Source organism: Mustela nivalis, assembly GCF_964662115.1.
Source record: "Mustela nivalis genome assembly, chromosome: 7".
NCBI classification, from domain to species: domain Eukaryota; kingdom Metazoa; phylum Chordata; class Mammalia; order Carnivora; family Mustelidae; genus Mustela; species Mustela nivalis.
In genome coordinates, this window is record NC_139026.1 from 46,845,055 (window position 1) to 46,862,421 (window position 17,367).

Consider the following 17,367-nt stretch of genomic DNA (forward strand, 5'->3'; position numbering starts at 1 on the left):
GGTAACAAACCCGCCAACTAAGGAGGTTACAGTTAAGGTAAAGACAAGGATCTGGTGATTCAACCTCTTGCTCGGAACTGTTGCACTAACAGAGATATTTAAATGCTTTTCTAAATTACTTAAAAGTAAAATCACATTTTTAAAAGTTCATGTCATTATGACATTACAACCAATTTTCTTCTTCAAGGAAAAAAAAGTTACATAAAGAACTGCACTCTAAAATTAGAACAATGAAGTACCTTTTTCACCTTATTAATTGGGGCGGGGGGGCAAGGGAAGTAACACTAATATCCAATCTAAGAAGGATACGTAAAACAGTACTAGTAATACTATCCTCTTGAAAAGCAATTTGACCAAATGTTTCAAGACTAATAAACCCTCATATCCTTTGGCTCAATATCACACATCTGGGAATCTGCCCTAAGGAATTAACTGAAAATATGAAGAAATCTATATGCTCAAAGGTGTTTTCTGCAACATTTCTTGTAATAGTGAAAATTAAGTATAATGGTAACAGAAAATATTTAATATAACATTAAGTTAAAAAAAAAAACAAACAAGATTGAGCATATACTAAAAATAGGATATAAAACATCATATGAACAAGGCTGTAAAAAAACTCCAAAATGATGACTATTAGAGTGGTGGTTTCAAAGTATGTTTTTTCCATTGTCTAACATTTCTGAAATGTTATTCTACTTTTAGAATTAAAATAAATTATATTTTTAAAATATGTACCTCAAAAGATTACATACTGTATTATTTCATTCACATAATATTCTCATAATGGCAAAACTAGTGTTGGGTAGGGTTGTGAATACACAGAGGTGATGCTAGGGAATTCTTTGGTGGTGATAAATAGTTCTGAATCTTGATTATGGTGGTTACACAAAACTATACATGGGATAAAACTGTACAGAACTACACACTTACACAGAAATGCAGGTTTTTAAAAATGGTGAGATCTGTGTATGGTTTATAGTCTAGTTAACACAAATGTACCAATATCAACTTCTTGGTTTTCATATTCTATAACAGCTACGTAAGATATCACCACTGGAGAAACCGAGTAAGGAGTATATAGGACACTATTGTTTTTGCAACTTCCTATGAGTCTCTACCTCAAAATAAAAGTGTTTTTTTTTTTTTAAATACATGTGCTTGTGAATATATTATGCTTTTTTTTTGAGGGGGTGGGAGATAAAGGAATGTAAAATGAGCCATGAAATACAGAATTTCCAAGACACTACTACATACTAACTATGCACAAAACCACATATGAGGCAAATAGCAGTCTTTAGATTGAACCATAACTTACTTAGGTCAGGTTTTAATAAAAGGCTTTAATAAAAGGCTTCAATTTAAATGAAAGTATCAGTCAATTTTCAGAATATGCTTAACTGAATAGTTCTGAATCTCAAACCCTATACTTATATATTCCATTTAGCAACAGCCCTCAGAATCCTCTCCCTTGCCAGAAAAGTTTCAACAGATAGAAATATGATTTTCTTACATATATTCAATTTAAATACATAAATGACTAATATAGACAAAAGATATAATAGTTCATGACCTCTAGTTTGTGCTACTTGACAGCAACCACATCCATCTTAACCCTCCGTCTTAACCTCAATGCCTAAAATGGTTCTTGATACCTGGGCTCGCAAGAACCATTTACTGACTCACCAACTCAGTGAATGAATTCATGTTCTAGCCAAGATTCAATGCCCAAGTCCCTCCAGCTTTAACCAAGAATGGGACATAGAAAGTAAGAGGTCAGAGAAAAAAAGGCATGAATTTAGCTAGGGACCAGCTAAATTCACCAGATCAAAAGATTACATTAACCAACACTTCACCCTAGTTTATCAGGATAAAAAGTGACCTTAGGAAAACCTTGAATCATTTCGTCCTATCACCTAAGTCTTAAAAGAATTGTTTAATAACTAGAAAAAGAATTGAACTAGTATCAGAAAGTCCACTTCACTAATCTTCATCATCTAATGTTTTCAAGAAAACCAAATTTTCTTTGCTATAGGCAAATACATCAAATTTTTGATCTAAAAAAACTTAGCTAGAGTTATACAAAGCATTAAAAACCCCTTCCACACAAGCTCTAAGCTCTCAATGATTATATGTACATAATTATATATATGTAAATATAAACACAAAATACATAAATAACATGACTACAATAGAACTACCTTATAAAACACTCGTCAGGGGTGCCTGGGAGGCTCAGTGGGTTAAGCCTCTGCCTTCGGCTCAGGTCATGATCCCAGGGTCCTGGGATCAAGCCCCACACATCGGGCTATCTGCTCAGTAGGGAGCCTGCTTCCCCCCCCTCTCTCTGCCTGCTTCTCTGCCTACTTGTGATCTGTCAAATAAATAAATAAAATCTTTTAGAAAATAATAAAATAAAACACTTGTCAGACAGCAATTCATGTCTATGTTGTTAGGTTTTTAAAATGATTTTATTAGTTTATTTGGGAGAGAGAGAGGGAGAGAGCACAAACAGGGGTAGAGGCAAGTGGAGGGAGAGGGAGAAACAGGTTCCCCAAGGAGCAGGGAGCCTGACCTGGGGCTTGATCCGAGAAACCTGAGATCATGACCTGGGCTGAAGGCAGAAGCTTAGCTGACAGAGCCACCCAGGCACCCCGATGATAATTATTTATTCATTCAAAAGTCCAAGGTACTGACAGTGTAACAGTGAACAAGTCACAGACAAGACCCTGAGATTACAGTCTATCTAGTAACCTAAAAGGCAAGCATAACTAGTAAAAAGAATATTAAGAAAACCAGGGTTTAAATTCCAATGCTACCTCTTATTAGCTATGTCTCTGAGTCTTTATTTCCAGGACTTTAAAATAAAATCATAAAATATAAAAATGCTTAGCAATCTAGAAGGCCCTATACAAATGTAAGGTATATTACTATACTTAAGTTTTTCATCAAGAAAAAATAAAAAACACTAGGATACTTCCCTACAAGTTATTTACTACTTGTAAGGGGAAAAAAGTAACTATACAGTAAATAAACCAGATAAGACCTTCAGCAAAATTTAAGAAAACAGGATACTAACCTCCAGGGGTTTATTTGTAAGCTCTAATCTATACAATTTTAAAGTGCTATTAAAAATCACTCTGCAGGGGCGCCTGGGTGGCTCAGTGGGTTAAGCCGCTGCCTTCGGCTCAGGTCATGATCTCAGGGTCCTGGGATCGAGTCCCGCATCGGGCTCTCTGCTCAGCAGGGAGCCTGCTTCCCTCTCTCTCTCCCTCTCTGCCTGCCTCTCCATCTACTTGTGATTTCTCTCTGTAAAATAAATAAATAAAATCTTTAAAAAAAAAAAAAAATCACTCTGCAGAGACGCCTGGGTGGCTCAGTGGTTTAAAGCCTCTGCCTTCAGCTCAGGTCATGATCCCAGGGTCCAGGGATTGAGCCCCGAATCCGGGCTCTCTGCTCCACGGGGAGCCTGCTTCCTCCACTTTCTCTGCCTGTTTCTCTGCCTACTTGTGATCTCTGGCAAATAAATGAATTAAAATCTTAAAAAAAAAAAAAATCACTCTGCAAAATTAATACAGCAAAACAAACAGCAGAATCATATCTACAAAGACTTCAAATATTGGAATTATCAGAGACCATGTATAAAATAAGTATATTTAATAGGTTTTTAAGAAATAAAAGATAGCTTGACAACATGACCAAGAAAAAGTATAAGACTACCAAAAATTAATAAGGATAAAGCAGTTGTAAAAAGAACTACATGAAACTTCTAAAAATGAAAAAGGTATAGTAAATAAAACTTTTATTTTTTTTGAAGATTTTATTTATTTATTTGACAGAGAGACAGAAAGAGAGGGAACACAAGCAGGGGGAGTGGGAGAGGGAGAAGCAGGCTCCCCACTGATGTGGGGAACCAGATGTGGGGCTTAATCCCAGGACCCTGGGATCATGACCTGAGCCCAAGGCAGACGCTTAACGACTGAGATACCCAGGCGCCCCTAGTAACATGCTACAGCATGGATGAACCTTGAAGACATTACGGTAAGTGAAATAAGCCAGACACACAGAAGGACAAATAGTGTATAATCCACTTATATGAGGTACCTAGAATAGTTAAATTCATAGAAAAAGAATGTAACATAGTTCTTGCCAGGGGCTGGGTGGAGGAGACAATGGGAAATTATTGTTTAATGGGCAGATTTCAGTTCCTGATGATAAAAAAAAGTTCTGGGGATGGACAGAGGTGACAGTGAATGTACTTAACATCACTGAACACTTTCAGATTTCAAGTGGTAAATTCTACTTATGCATATTTTACTATAAAAAAGAACATAATATTTAAAGTGAAAAAAATTTTTAATTCAATAAACTAGCTGAACACAAATGAAGCAAGAATTAACTAACTGGAAGAAAGGATCTAATTATCCAGAACACAACACAGAAAGACAAAGAAATGGAAAATAGCAAAGACAGGTTAAGAAGCGTGGAGGCTAGAGTAAGAAGACCAACTTCAAATACAAGTGAGGAGAAAATGGCCAAAATTTCTCCAAAATGGTTGAAGACACCAAAATGGTTGAAGACATCAATCGTCAGATTCCATGGCCTAGTGAATTCCAAGCTTGATAAATAAAGAAAAATCAACGTCTAGACATATCAAGATGAACATGTGGAAAACAGATTCGAAATATTCTAAATATAATTTAATAAAAGAATGGCAATTAGATGGATTACAGAGTTTTCAACAGCAATAAAAGCCAGAAGAGAATGGAATAAGATCTATAATGAACAAAGAAAAATAATAACTGCTAACATAGGATGCATACTCAGAAAACCCATCTTCAGGAATGAGATGTAGATAAAGACATTTTCAAACAAACTAAGCATTTTCCAACAACAGACCCTCACTGAAGAAAGTTCTAAGAGATACATTTCAGGCAGAGAGAAAATGATCTTAGACCCCAAACAAGAGGTCTGAGATGCAAATGAAAATGATTAGCAAAGATACTTGTAAAGCAGAGGCAAATTAAAGGAACAGTGTTTAAAAAAGTAATCATATCTAATTTGTTGGGAGTCAGGGAAAACTAAAATAAAGGAAAACTACATTAAGTTTAACTTCCAAACTGGAAGAGAGAGGGAAATGAAATTTTCTTTAATTCATGAAAATTAAAAGGAAAAAGGAATGATTAACACAAAATTTAGATGGTGGTTTCTTAGGAAGCAGGTCAGAGAACACAAGTGGTAAGGAGTATAAATTGACTTCAGAGATACAGTCAATGCAATTTATTTTACGATTGTTTAAGTTGTATATTCAGTATACTGTATGCTTTTGTAACAAAAGTAAAGTTTTTAAATCAACACAAAAGAAAAAAATCAAGACCAGTGATCACTCTCTAAAAATCTAGAATACTTCACAAACCTTGGTCTTAAAAAATTGAAACAACACGGGCGCCTGGGTGGCTCAGTGGGTTAGGCCGCTGCCTTCAGCTCAGGTCATGATCTCAGAGTCCTGGGATCGAGTCCCACATCGGGCTCCCTGCTCAGCAGAGAGCCTGCTTCCCTCTCTCTCTCTCTCTGCCTGCCTCTCCATCTACTTGTGATTTCTCTCTGTCAAATAAATAAATAAATAAAATCTTAAAAAAAAAAATGTGTAAAAAAAAAAAAAAATTTGAAACAACAGGGGCGCCTCAGTGGGATGATCTGTTAAACTTCCAACTGGGTTTGGGTCAGGGAGGTGAGATCAAGCCTGTGTGCACCTGCACAAGCGTGGAGTCTGCTTAGAGTTTCTCTCTCCCTCTCCCCTTGTCCCTCCCCCCAACAGGTGCACGCCAGCTCCAACGCGCCCTCTCTTTCTCTCTCTCTCTCTCTCAAATAAGTAAATAAATCTTTCAAAAAAACTGAAACAATAAAAATTTTATTTCATTTAAGAAATACTTACCGAGGGCCTAATTTTGCCTATAAATGAGCTGAGGGATGACATGAAGATTTCTAACATCCCTTCTCCGTGTCTTCCTAACCCTTGAGAGCAACACTATCTAATACAGTAGTCACTGGCCGCCAAGTGCGGCTATTCACGTTGAAATCAATTAAAATCAAACAAAATTTCAAATTTAGTTCCTCTGTAACACCAGACACATTTTAGTGCTCAGTAGCCGTATGAGGGCCACTAGACTGAACAGCAAAGATACAGAACACTTCCATCATTACAGAAAGTTCAATTAGACACTGATACTATATTTTTAACATGTGAAATATACTGATAATTGAATAATCTTAAATGTAAAAGAACATCTTAAATTGATTAAATCTCCTCTTAAAGGCATTTTATTTCTATGAAACTACAGCTCCTTGATTAGTATTCAAAACAGTTTGCTCTCTGTTAAAAACATATAAAAGTGTCAATAATTGTCCACCATCCCCACAGAAACCAACAGAACACTGCATTTTTTTTAAAAAAATGAGTCAAAATGAAGCAGTTAAGCACAGTGCCACTAAACTGCCATGCAAGCCATGTCCTAGAGATATGAAAAATCCATAGGATGAACATACGGCCCTTGGGGGCACTAATTTTAGTTGACTTTAAGACACTGTTTACATATACATAAAATACCAAAACATGAAATTCATGTGAATTTTTAAAAATAAAACTCTACAGGAATCATGAAATTTTCTACTTATAGCAGGACACTTCGGGCTACCTCTCCAGACTTCTGAGCATACCATTCATTTCTGCCAATAGGAATACTTTGGAGGAAAAATCTAAGCATTGTTAGAATAAACGTATTCCATATGATCTTTTATTTAGAATGAACAGTAATATACAACAAAACTCTATAAAACAATAACATCCTTAATATCGAAAGAAGAAAAACTCCAGTCTTCTTTAAAATTAAAAGACAGAGGGCCAAAGCTATTTCAGCCTAATCTGAAATTTTGCTTTAGGCATTCTAACATATTCAGTATTTCTACAGCACTCCCAATTTTTAAAGTTACTTAACCAAAACACTAAAAGGAAACAAATGTTAAACCTTAATTTAACATTTAGGCTAGATCTGCACCTTAAATTTTCTGCACCCCCACCCCCATGCTGCTAAGTGAAGAAGGGAGTCAAAACGCTCCTCATCTAGACAACTGAATGCAATTTCAATAGCGCTTATGCTAATAATTGGTTTGTGTCCCCAGGAGGACTTCTGTGGCTCCACTTACATAACCCATTATGCAAAGTGCTGAACCATTCTTTCTCTAGAAAGCATTCTGAATACTGATATTTGTACAAGGTTTACTTGCTTTATTAAATAAAAAAGCTTTCCTTGATCTAGCTTCAAAGATCTTCCCCGCAAAAGAGGTGAAAAGGAAAGCCAATTTCTAATATTTCATTATATCAAAGGCCAGTTATTTATCTTGTTGACTAATCAACAGAGTAATGACTTACAGCAGCACCCCCAGGCAGCACCCCCCCCAGTTCACCGGTTTCCTCTTGGGACTCTGGTTGAGAAATACAGCCCTAAATAATCTGAAGTAACTTGTATGAACTGAAAACAATCTGAACTGCTCCTTGAAAGTCTTAATGTAAAACTCGACAACATTAAACTAATTCAGCAGTGATGAGAATCAAAATACAGTCCCTATAGGGTAAAAGAACAGTAGAATGTACCCCCAAACCTAACTTGACTATGTATAATATACTGGATGAGTAATCTCCCCCAATTCCCTGGCTCCGTTTAAGCCAAGATTTTCAGATTCCACAGAACCATCATCTTAAGAACAAAACTGGAAGACCAGCATAGAGCTGCCAACTTTTATTTTGCCAAGAACATTTAAAAAGAAAATAACTACCAATTACCACCACCATTATTTCATAAAAGAATTAATATGCTTATATCAAAAATGGTAAAAGATAATTTTAGGGGAAAAAATTATCTTTTAAATTCAACAGATTTAGCTTCATGAAAAGTGAATCCATTCTCATTTCAGACAAGTGAAAAAAAACTCTGTCATGGACGGACACCTCTCCACAGTCCAGAACTGGGGAACCACAGGTGTAAGCAGCTAACTCCCACTTGGAAAAAGAAAACAACAGTAGGACAAGCCCAAACCAAATATTAACCTCTTCAATAATGAGGAAGTAGAAGCTCCGAGAGGTTTAGGGACTCTCCCATCATCGTATACTGAGAAATCTGACACAGGTCTGTCTAATTCCCAAGTCAGAATTACTAACCATTATGCTAAGTTTCCTCTAATATTCTTTCAGTGGTATAAAGATCCATCCTAAGCCAGTCACCTTTGTGACCAATGACAACTGAAGAATTTCCAAGACAGCTGGCTAGATGTGTACTTCCCTGGCCATCACTCAGAGACCGAAGCTAAATGGAACTCCTGACCTTTGCCTCATTAATACCAGGCTCACTGCAACTAAGCCAACCAGCCCAGACAAAGCAGACACAACACCCCTGCCTCCAACGGGACTGACGCAGGACTCAGGACATTCCCAAGAGCCTGTGATATAGTAAAAAACATATTTCTCAAAAAAAAAAAAAAAAAGGAATGTGTTAATCCTCAAGAAGGAAATAAACATTTCCCTGGAAATGCAGTCTAAAAATAATAACCTTGCCCTCCAGAAGTTACAAATCTGAGCCTCATTCTACAAACTATTACAATCTTTTACATATTAACACACCGGTTCCCCATATTTAAATATCAAACAGAAAACTACATGCAATTCCATAAGTCTATAGTCCTTAGTTTCCAAATAAAAATACATAATTTTTATATATGTATCATTACATTATGGACAAAAGTATCTTACCATTCCATCCCTCTAGGATAATCAGGACATGAAAGACAAAACTACCTGTGTTGATCAGTACTTATAAAAGAGAGTTGGGAGAAAAATATGTAATTAAATACCATTTTCCAGGGCACCTGGGTGGCTCAGTGGGTTAAGCCTGGGCCTTCGGCTCAGGTCATGATCTCAGGCTCAGATCATGATCTCAGGGTCTCGGGATCAAGCCCCTGCAGCAGACTCTCTGCTCAGCAGGGAGCCTACTTTCCCCACTCTCTGGCGCCTCTCTGCCTGCTTATGATCTCTCTGTCAAATAAGTAAATAAAAATCTTTAAAAAAGATAAATAAATAAATACCATTTTCCAGGAAAGGCACTACTAGCAGCCAGTAGAAATAGGAGGGACAAAAATTGTATTTGAATATTCAAAGGCCTTTGATATTGAAACCAAAATTGAAAGTCACAAATATGAATAAACAGAATACCTGTCAGAGATCTGCATCCAAATCCTCACATATCACTTGCCAACAAATGCCCAAAAGAAATGACCAAACAGCTCTTAAGTAACTAAAGCCTAACACTCTGGAACAAGTGAGTCTGAAAGAGTTCATCCTCCATGAAATGGGGTAATGATAGCATTATTTTATTTCCCAATTGGATTTTCCCATGATCAGATTCTTTGTACTCCATCTGAATCTGCAACGAGAGGGAGCAGAATACAGTACAGACTATCTTTTCCTTCTGTTTTAAACAGATGCCATCTAAAATAAAGGCTCATTTTTTTTCTTTCCTTGTAAACTCCCTCTCAGCTCTTTCATCTCTTTATACAGACTCAACTAGTACATCTATTTGTATTATTCTCTACACTCATGTTTAACATATGCCCAGCACTGACCTCTCTCATGAACTACAAACCCACATTTCCAAAAGCCTCTGGGCAATTCCAATGTTTTGCAAGTATAAAAAAAACGCAACATATTCAAAACTTATCTTATTATGCACCTCTTTGCCTATATTTGTACTAAGAGTACCACCATCCCCGTCACATACATTTAAAATGAATGTAATTTGCAACTTCTAGTTTCTCCAAACTTTCCCCAACAAGCCCTCCTCCACCCACCCCATCTCAATGCCACTGTCCTTACCCAGTATGGATACTATATTGAAAGCTGGCTTTCTACCTCAAACCATTTCACATACTACACTATTAGACCTAGTAGTTTCTCAATACCTCCTAAATGCTGAACTCTTAAATACAGCATTTAAACATGCTCCTCAACCCAGACCCACTTAGAATTTCAAACCTCATCCCTTATTTCCAAAAATGAACCCTATATTCTAAGCAAGCCGTCCACTAAATTTTCAATGAACTTTCCCACCTCCACCCTTGTGCTTACATCACTCCCTTTATTTGAAAAGCCTTCCTCCACCTACTCCCGACCCCTAAAATTCTTATTTTAGAAAAGTCTTACCCTCTGCAATGTGAAACTCAGGCTGTCAGTTCACTGAGACGTAGCATGATATAATGGAAATGCATGGGCTTTGGCACCAAGCAGACCTGGATTCACACTGAGGCTCAGCTACTTAATACACTGGAGCACTGCCCTCCTTATTAATTAAGAAAGATGTTTTTATGTTGTTATGAAGCTTGGGAAATGTATGGAAAGCAACTAGCACAGAGCACGATGCTAAGTGCTCAATAGCTTCAGAGTACTTCTTTACCTCCACCACTTTCCACTTTTTAGCTGATTAGTCCATTAAAAATGAACCCAGTTTCCTTTCCTACAGCTCCAAACTTTAGGTCAAGCCCCTCACACAGTATTTACATTTTTATGTAAATATCTTACATCCCCTTCTAGATTTCAAATTCCTGAAAACCAAATACTTAATCTTTGTACCCTATAATGCCTAAAACGTGTTTTGCATGAACCACACAACACCCACCTATGATTAGAAAAAATCTGTAATATGTTTAAGCAATACAATTTACCTCTTCATGATTTCTGACATACCTTAGAAAATTATTGCCAAAACATGAATTTTAAAGGTTATGGCTGTATATTTGTTCCTACATCGTTGCCCAACATCGCTTGATGCCTAACATAGCAAAAATTCAGTACCCACAGGGGTGCCTGGGTGGCTCAGTGGGTTAAAGCCTCTGCCTTCGGCTCAGGTCACAATCCCAGGGTCCTGGGATGGAGCCCGCATTGGGCTCTCTGCTCCGTAGGGAGCCTGCTTCCTCCTCTCTCTCTGCCTGCCTCTCTACTTGTGATCTCTGTCAAATAAATAAAATATTTAAAAAAAAAAAATTCAGTACCCATTGACTTGAATAATACAATAAAATTTACAATGCAAATATTCATATTCATTTATTTATTAAATATTTATTGAATGGACTTGAACATAACAAAATTTACAGTACCTAAAGGTATGTGAAATTCCCTGATCACCTCTTTACAATTCTTCAAATATTTCCCTTCAAAACACATTATCTATCATACTCTCACTGTGGATCCATAATCATATCTAACTTGACCCCTTTTGCACATTTTCTCAATTCCAAAATTCCAACCATAAGCTCTAAACAATCAAGTACTTCCAAAGGCTAAGAATCTACAATTTCTATCTAAATCTAAAACTTGGGCAACTAATCTTCCCTCCACAACTTCTTCCAGGGACTTCCAGGGACTTCAAAAATCAACCACCCTTTGACCACAATCAATAAAGGAATAAAAGAAACAATTTTTTTAAAAGTCATCCACACTTTGCCTGCTGAAAATCAACAACACTGAAATACATTTTCTTTTGCACAGGAGAGCTCACTGAACTTACCACTTCAGTCTATTTTCCCTATTACCTCCCCTTCCAGTAGTGGGAGGAGAGAGAATGAGGTAAGTACCTAAAAAACTACAGTATAAGTCCTAATAGAAGCACAAGATAAGAAACGCAGTTAAGTGTCATGATTCACAAAGGTGGTTTGTGTATAATTTACACTGCAAAAACAAAAACAATGTAGACAGTCACAACCACACTCTCTTGTGATCCTAATTTAAAAATCACTATTAAATGCGGAAAACCCTTATCGCCTACAAACCTTCCAGCAGTTCACCACCTGAAATCTGTTCACTAAAAAAACTACCTACTTCACTTTCTCCTCTAAACATTCTCAACTTATCCGAGGTAAATACCCCAAAATATAGGTTAAAACACACGCACACTCATCACCTCTGTCTACCTATGTGAACCTCTGCATTGCAGCACAACTCTTAACAGTATAGGGGACCTCTGAGGAGTTACTGACAAAAATGTTTTTTTAGAAGTTAAGGAAAATGACAGATCCAAATATGAAAGTATACAAACTTCGGGGAAGAGGGTGTGCAAGTAATTCTCCAACTCTCTGTAACCAGTTCGTGCAATAGCCGCAGACTAAACTCGCCATGCCACCAGAATAAGGAGTGCATATTAGAGAATAGCATCCTTTTATTAAGCCTGCAGGAAAATAAGGGAACTTTTCTTAACTACTGATTTTCCCCAAGCAAGCTGTTTTCCTAAATGACTTCGGCAACAGCTCGAACAAGCTTTCCAGTGAGTAAAAGACCATGGGAGGCACGCTGGTGCCACACTGACCTACGTATTCAGAACCGGTGCCGGGCGCAGTCCAAATCGATCCCAGGGCAACCCCGTGGCGGGTCTGGATGTTTGCAAAAGATCCCCGGCATCTACGCATGCATCGCCCAGCCCAGAGACTGAGGAGACGACACCCCTGGGACCCGGGCTAGTTACCGACCCCAGGACAGACCCGGGGGACGCCAAAGTCGAGAACCGGAGCCCAAGATTGAGTCTGGTGTCCAGATTCCCGGCCCCAGGTCGCCAGAGGAAACCAAATCGGAGAGGCAACGCGGAAGACTTGGGGGAGCAGAAATGAGGAGGTCGGGTGGACCGAGGCCCGGCCCATCCCCACTCTCAAGTCCCAACCGCTACAACAACTCCAGGAACCCCCTCTCCGGCTCCGCCCCGCCCACCCCAAAGCCCCGCCGCCCGCTGCTTCCCGCCGGGCGGACTCGGCGGGGACCTCTGCGGTAGACAAGCCCCATCCCCGGATCCCGACAGCCGAGCCCGCAGCATAGAGCGGGCGGCAGGGGCCCGAGAGCACAAGTCCTGACGCGGCCCGCGGCCGTCCGGCGGCTCTCCCTCGGCCACTCACCGGCGGCCCGGGCGCTGGGAGGAGGCAGGCACGGGTCGGCAGCCGCGGACCCCGGGGCTCCAACCCAGGCAGGAGTTCCTACTCGAAGCCGATCGAGGCTCAGCAGCTGTGCCTACAAGGCCTCTCTCCGGCCCGAACCTTGGAAAAGCACTTCCGGGGAAGCGGGGGAGGGAAGCGTTTTGGCACCGGAACTGCTCGCGGGCTGGAGCTGCCAGGGCTTCCCAGGCGGGGCGAGGCGGGGCGAGGCGGGGCGAGGCGGGGCGGGGCGGGGCGGGGCGGGGCGCGGCGGGGCGGGGCCTCTCCCGCTGAGCGCCGTAAAGCCGCCCCCAGAGTCGTCACTAACCCTTTCTGCCCCGAGGCCCCTCGGATCTCCGAGGGGGCGGCTGCGTGCCTGACTGCTCTTCCAGTTAGTCCACTCCAGCCACCTAATTTTACGGACCACGAAACAGAGGATAGGAGAATTTTGGTGCACGCGTCCGCTGTATACAGCCGGCCTCCCGACTTTCCAGTATTCTCTCCACTCCGGTCGGCCTCCTTTAAGAATAGTGATAGTTGGGCGCCTGGGTGGCTCAGTGGGTTAAGCCGCTGCCTTCGGCTCAGGTCTTGATCTCAGGGTCCTGGGATCGAGTCCCGCATCGGGTTCTCTGCTCGGCAGGGAGTCTGCTTCTCTCTCTCTCTCTCTCTCTCTCTGCCTGCCTACTTGTGATCTCTCTCTGTCAAATAAATAAATTAAATCTTAAAAAAAAAAATAAAAGAATAGTGATAGTTGACATTTATTGAACGCCTACTATGTGACAGCACTGTATTACGTATGCGCTTTGGGCGCTTAACTCGGTCAATCATCTCCAAACCACTTGAGGTTGTTGCTCTTACCTGTATCAAGCAGAGGAAGAAGCCGGTCAAGGTACCAAACCCAATGCCACGAACAGTGGCTCTCGATTTTAACTTGTGTGTGTAAATCTCATCTACCCCTAACAAAATTTTTAAGATCTTTAAGGGCAGGAGGCAAATTATAGTCCTATATTTCAGCATCATTTGAATTTGAACAGAAGCCAAGAGCCAGGAGACCCTGGAATTTTACTGCCTGCATCCTATTAGGTACTTTTACTTTCTCGCCTTGAGCAAGTTGCTTGACTTCTTTAAGCCTCGCTTTCCTCATTTGCGTGTGTGCGTATACATTCATGGATAATCACCTCTGGATTGTGTAGGAATTCAAAATGAACCTGCGCAATAAACACTTAAGTGTACCTGGTACCAAGCAGGACTGGATAAAAGTCAACAATTCTCCTGGGTCACCATCAATAGGAAGGATTTCTCCTCCTGTGGATCACTCTAATGGGGGCAGTTTGGAAAACTGGGTTAGCAATAGACAACAGAAAAGATTAGAAATAAAGAGTAGAGGGTTTTGCAATAAGAAAAATGAAGGTAGGTAAGCCAAAGAATATCCTGGGGCCAGCCTGGACACTTGTGAGGCTGGGAGCTGAGACAGTCTGAGGACCCTCAGGGTCAGATGCCAAGCAGGGAAAGAAGTTAAAGAAAAAGGGAATTCCTCAGCCACAAAATCAGGAAGGCACAGAACATCTGAAGCAGATTCCCTCCCTATCTAGGGCCAGACTATTGGAGGGAGGGTGGGGGATCCTCTTAACAGGCATCCTGTCTGCTTGTAACAAATTTACAAGCATCTCTTAAAACTGTGGGGGAGGAAGGTTTTTTTTAATTTTCTACTAAGAAAGGCAGGAAAATGGAAATGGTTCAGAACCCGTTATTATGAATTTAAGATGTAAACAATGCCTTTGCCATTGGCTTTATTTACAGCGCTGTCCGCTGTCTTGCTTGTTTATTTTATTTTTGTGTTTGCAGAAGTGTTGGTAAATACTTCCCAGATACCCAAATTTAAACAGCCTTTCGTGCTTCACAGTGTGAAGAAGTGAAAAACAGAGCCTGGATTGGCAGAACTCACTAATTGCTCTTTCCACATAGAAGCCTAGATGGACAGTCAGAAGGAATCCTGAACTTTGTCAGGCTTCCCACAGGACTCAGGTAGACTAAAGATCTGTTACCAAACAGTTACCTAACGAGTAAATGGCCCAGTCAGAATTTGAATGTGGGCCTGTCTCCTCAGATGCTTTGCGCTCACTATGCCAGTGGTTTTCAAACTGCTAAATGCTGCTGAATTACCAGAGTTCTTGTTAAAACACAGATTGCTGGGCTCCACCTCCTGGATTTCACTTAACCACGCTAGTTCTTCTTGGAGGTGTAGTCCATAGACTAGCAACATCAACATCGTCTGTAAACTTGTTAAAAATGCAAATTATTAGGCCCCATTCCAGACCTGATGAATCAGAAACTCCAGGGTGGGGCCCCGCAATCTGTGTTTTAACAGGCCTTGCAGGTGATTCTGCCACATTCTCAAGTTGTAGAAACACTGCACTCTACCATCTTGTCTTCCACAATTCCCAACAGGAATAACTCCACTGAAGCAAAAGTTTTCCCATTGAATTAAATGATGTGTGCAAGCACTTTTATTCATGTTTTGCTCTCAGTGGGAGCTAAGGCTAGAAAAAAAAAAATGAGTATTCATGGAGAACTCTTTTTTGATTATTTTACATCTGTACTAAAATTCAACCAGATAATACTGGGTTAGGGTGGACCTAATCTTATTTGGGAACTACTCTGTGGCAGGACTTTCCATGCATTTTCTAAATTAATCTTCACTACACCAGTATAAGGTTTTATGGTCTTAATTTTACAGACGAGAAAAACTGAGACCTAGATGAAGTAATTGACTTAAGGCCACATTCATACCGAAAGGGCAGAAATCTGGATTGTTCAAACAGAGATTTCCCTAATTCCAGAACTCATGCTCACTCCACTTCGTGGCAGGAGCTTGGAGAACCAATTTCCAGTGTGGGCTCCACCACCCAAACTATGCAACATTGAGTAAGCGACTTAATCTCTATTTCAATTTCTCCATCTATAAATAATGTTATCATAAATCTTCCCCTCCCACACTGGAATGTCAGAACAAATGAGGAAATAAAAGTATAAGCACTTGGAGCTTTTTGAAGAAAAACAGTAAAAAGGCAAGTTATTACAGTATTGTATATTTAACCCAGGGTTGCTATGTGAGTCTGAGCACTGAATCTTTTCCTGGTTATCTGCTGATTCATACATAAGAGGTTCAAAGGCTATACTTGATGCCAAAGAAAAAGTTGTTTGACTTCATTTGTCAGTGCCTTCTAGAAGTTAAAGAAGATGACAGAGGGTTTTATGTATCTCTTCTAAAAATTACAGGGAATCTCTCACCAAGTTCCTAGGCTCCAGGTTATTGCCCAATGGCTGGCCCACCCTCATTCTAGAGATCTTTCCTCCAAACCCTTTTCTTCTCCCCATTACAGGCAGCCCTCCACCCTCCTGCCTCCACCCACTACGCAAAGATTTAAAATTCCTCTTTATTATGTAGAAGGATTTAGCTCAATCCTCCTCTCGGGCCAGACTCCAGGCCTATCTTTGTTGACAGAATCACCAGGTTGCACAAATCCAGGGGGTACCATTCATGAAGAATACAACCTGAATGGTGCTCAAAGGGGTGCCAATTGCACAAGCCACAATAGCAATGGTCCCCCTGCAACCGTGCAAGGCTTGGCCCTGTCCATGCCGAGCTCCCACCCCAAAAATCCATTAAGGTGTTTTGTGAAACAAAAGAGCCATCTACTTGGGTGTCCACCATTTGCCAAGCTTTCAAATAATAGGCGTCTTTGTTTTTTTGTCTGTTTTAACCTAGGCCTGATCAAGTGCTTAACTCACCAGGCAGAAGTCCCTGGGTTCCACACTCTGCTCCAGCATTTTTCACTCTCTTCTGTGACATTATTGCCCATCTCCACATTAGACTTAATGAGTTTTGTAAAGACTTTTAGTCATGCCTTAGCGCAAGTTATTGGATGTATTTGCTGATTGGACTACCAACACGGTGTATCTGCTAGTGTAATTGGCTGACAGTTGACATTCAATGGCTCTCAAATGTGTTGTTTGACCACAGTCTTTTGTACTAAGAAATAAACTGAAAGGTAAAAATTAAGAAAAGAAATAAATTCAGTCAAAAAATTTTAATTGAGAAATATCATATCAAGTAAAAATCCCAATTTCCAGCATCTCTTGAGAATTCAGACACTCTGGCAGACTGGCTGTGTGCCCCACAAGGCGTCAGTGTCTTTAGCTCAGATGCAGCCTCCTTATCCAGGTAGTACAATAAGTCAGCCTCATTCACATGTAAAATCTTTGTGGTGGGCACTGAGTTTAGAGCCTCTGTCTGGTGTGTGGCGTTACATGGCTGTTTTGAAGAAACAAGTATAGAAGATTGCAGATTTCACAGGTGCTCATAACTAC

The 17,367-nt window shown here is 40.1% G+C and overlaps 1 protein-coding gene across 4 annotated transcripts in view; it reads right to left on the reverse strand.

Moving 5' to 3' along the window:
* The window catches only part of FRS2 (fibroblast growth factor receptor substrate 2), a 117,826-nt gene extending 104,613 nt beyond the window's left edge, over window positions 1-13,213 (reverse strand). For all 4 annotated transcript variants that reach the window (XM_082742904.1, XM_082742901.1, XM_082742902.1 and 1 more), the window contains exon 1: window positions 12,982-13,213. The gene's annotated coding sequence lies outside the window, so the exon portion shown is untranslated. The remainder of the gene's footprint in view (window positions 1-12,981) is intronic.
* Window positions 13,214-17,367: the final 4,154 nt, after the last annotated feature.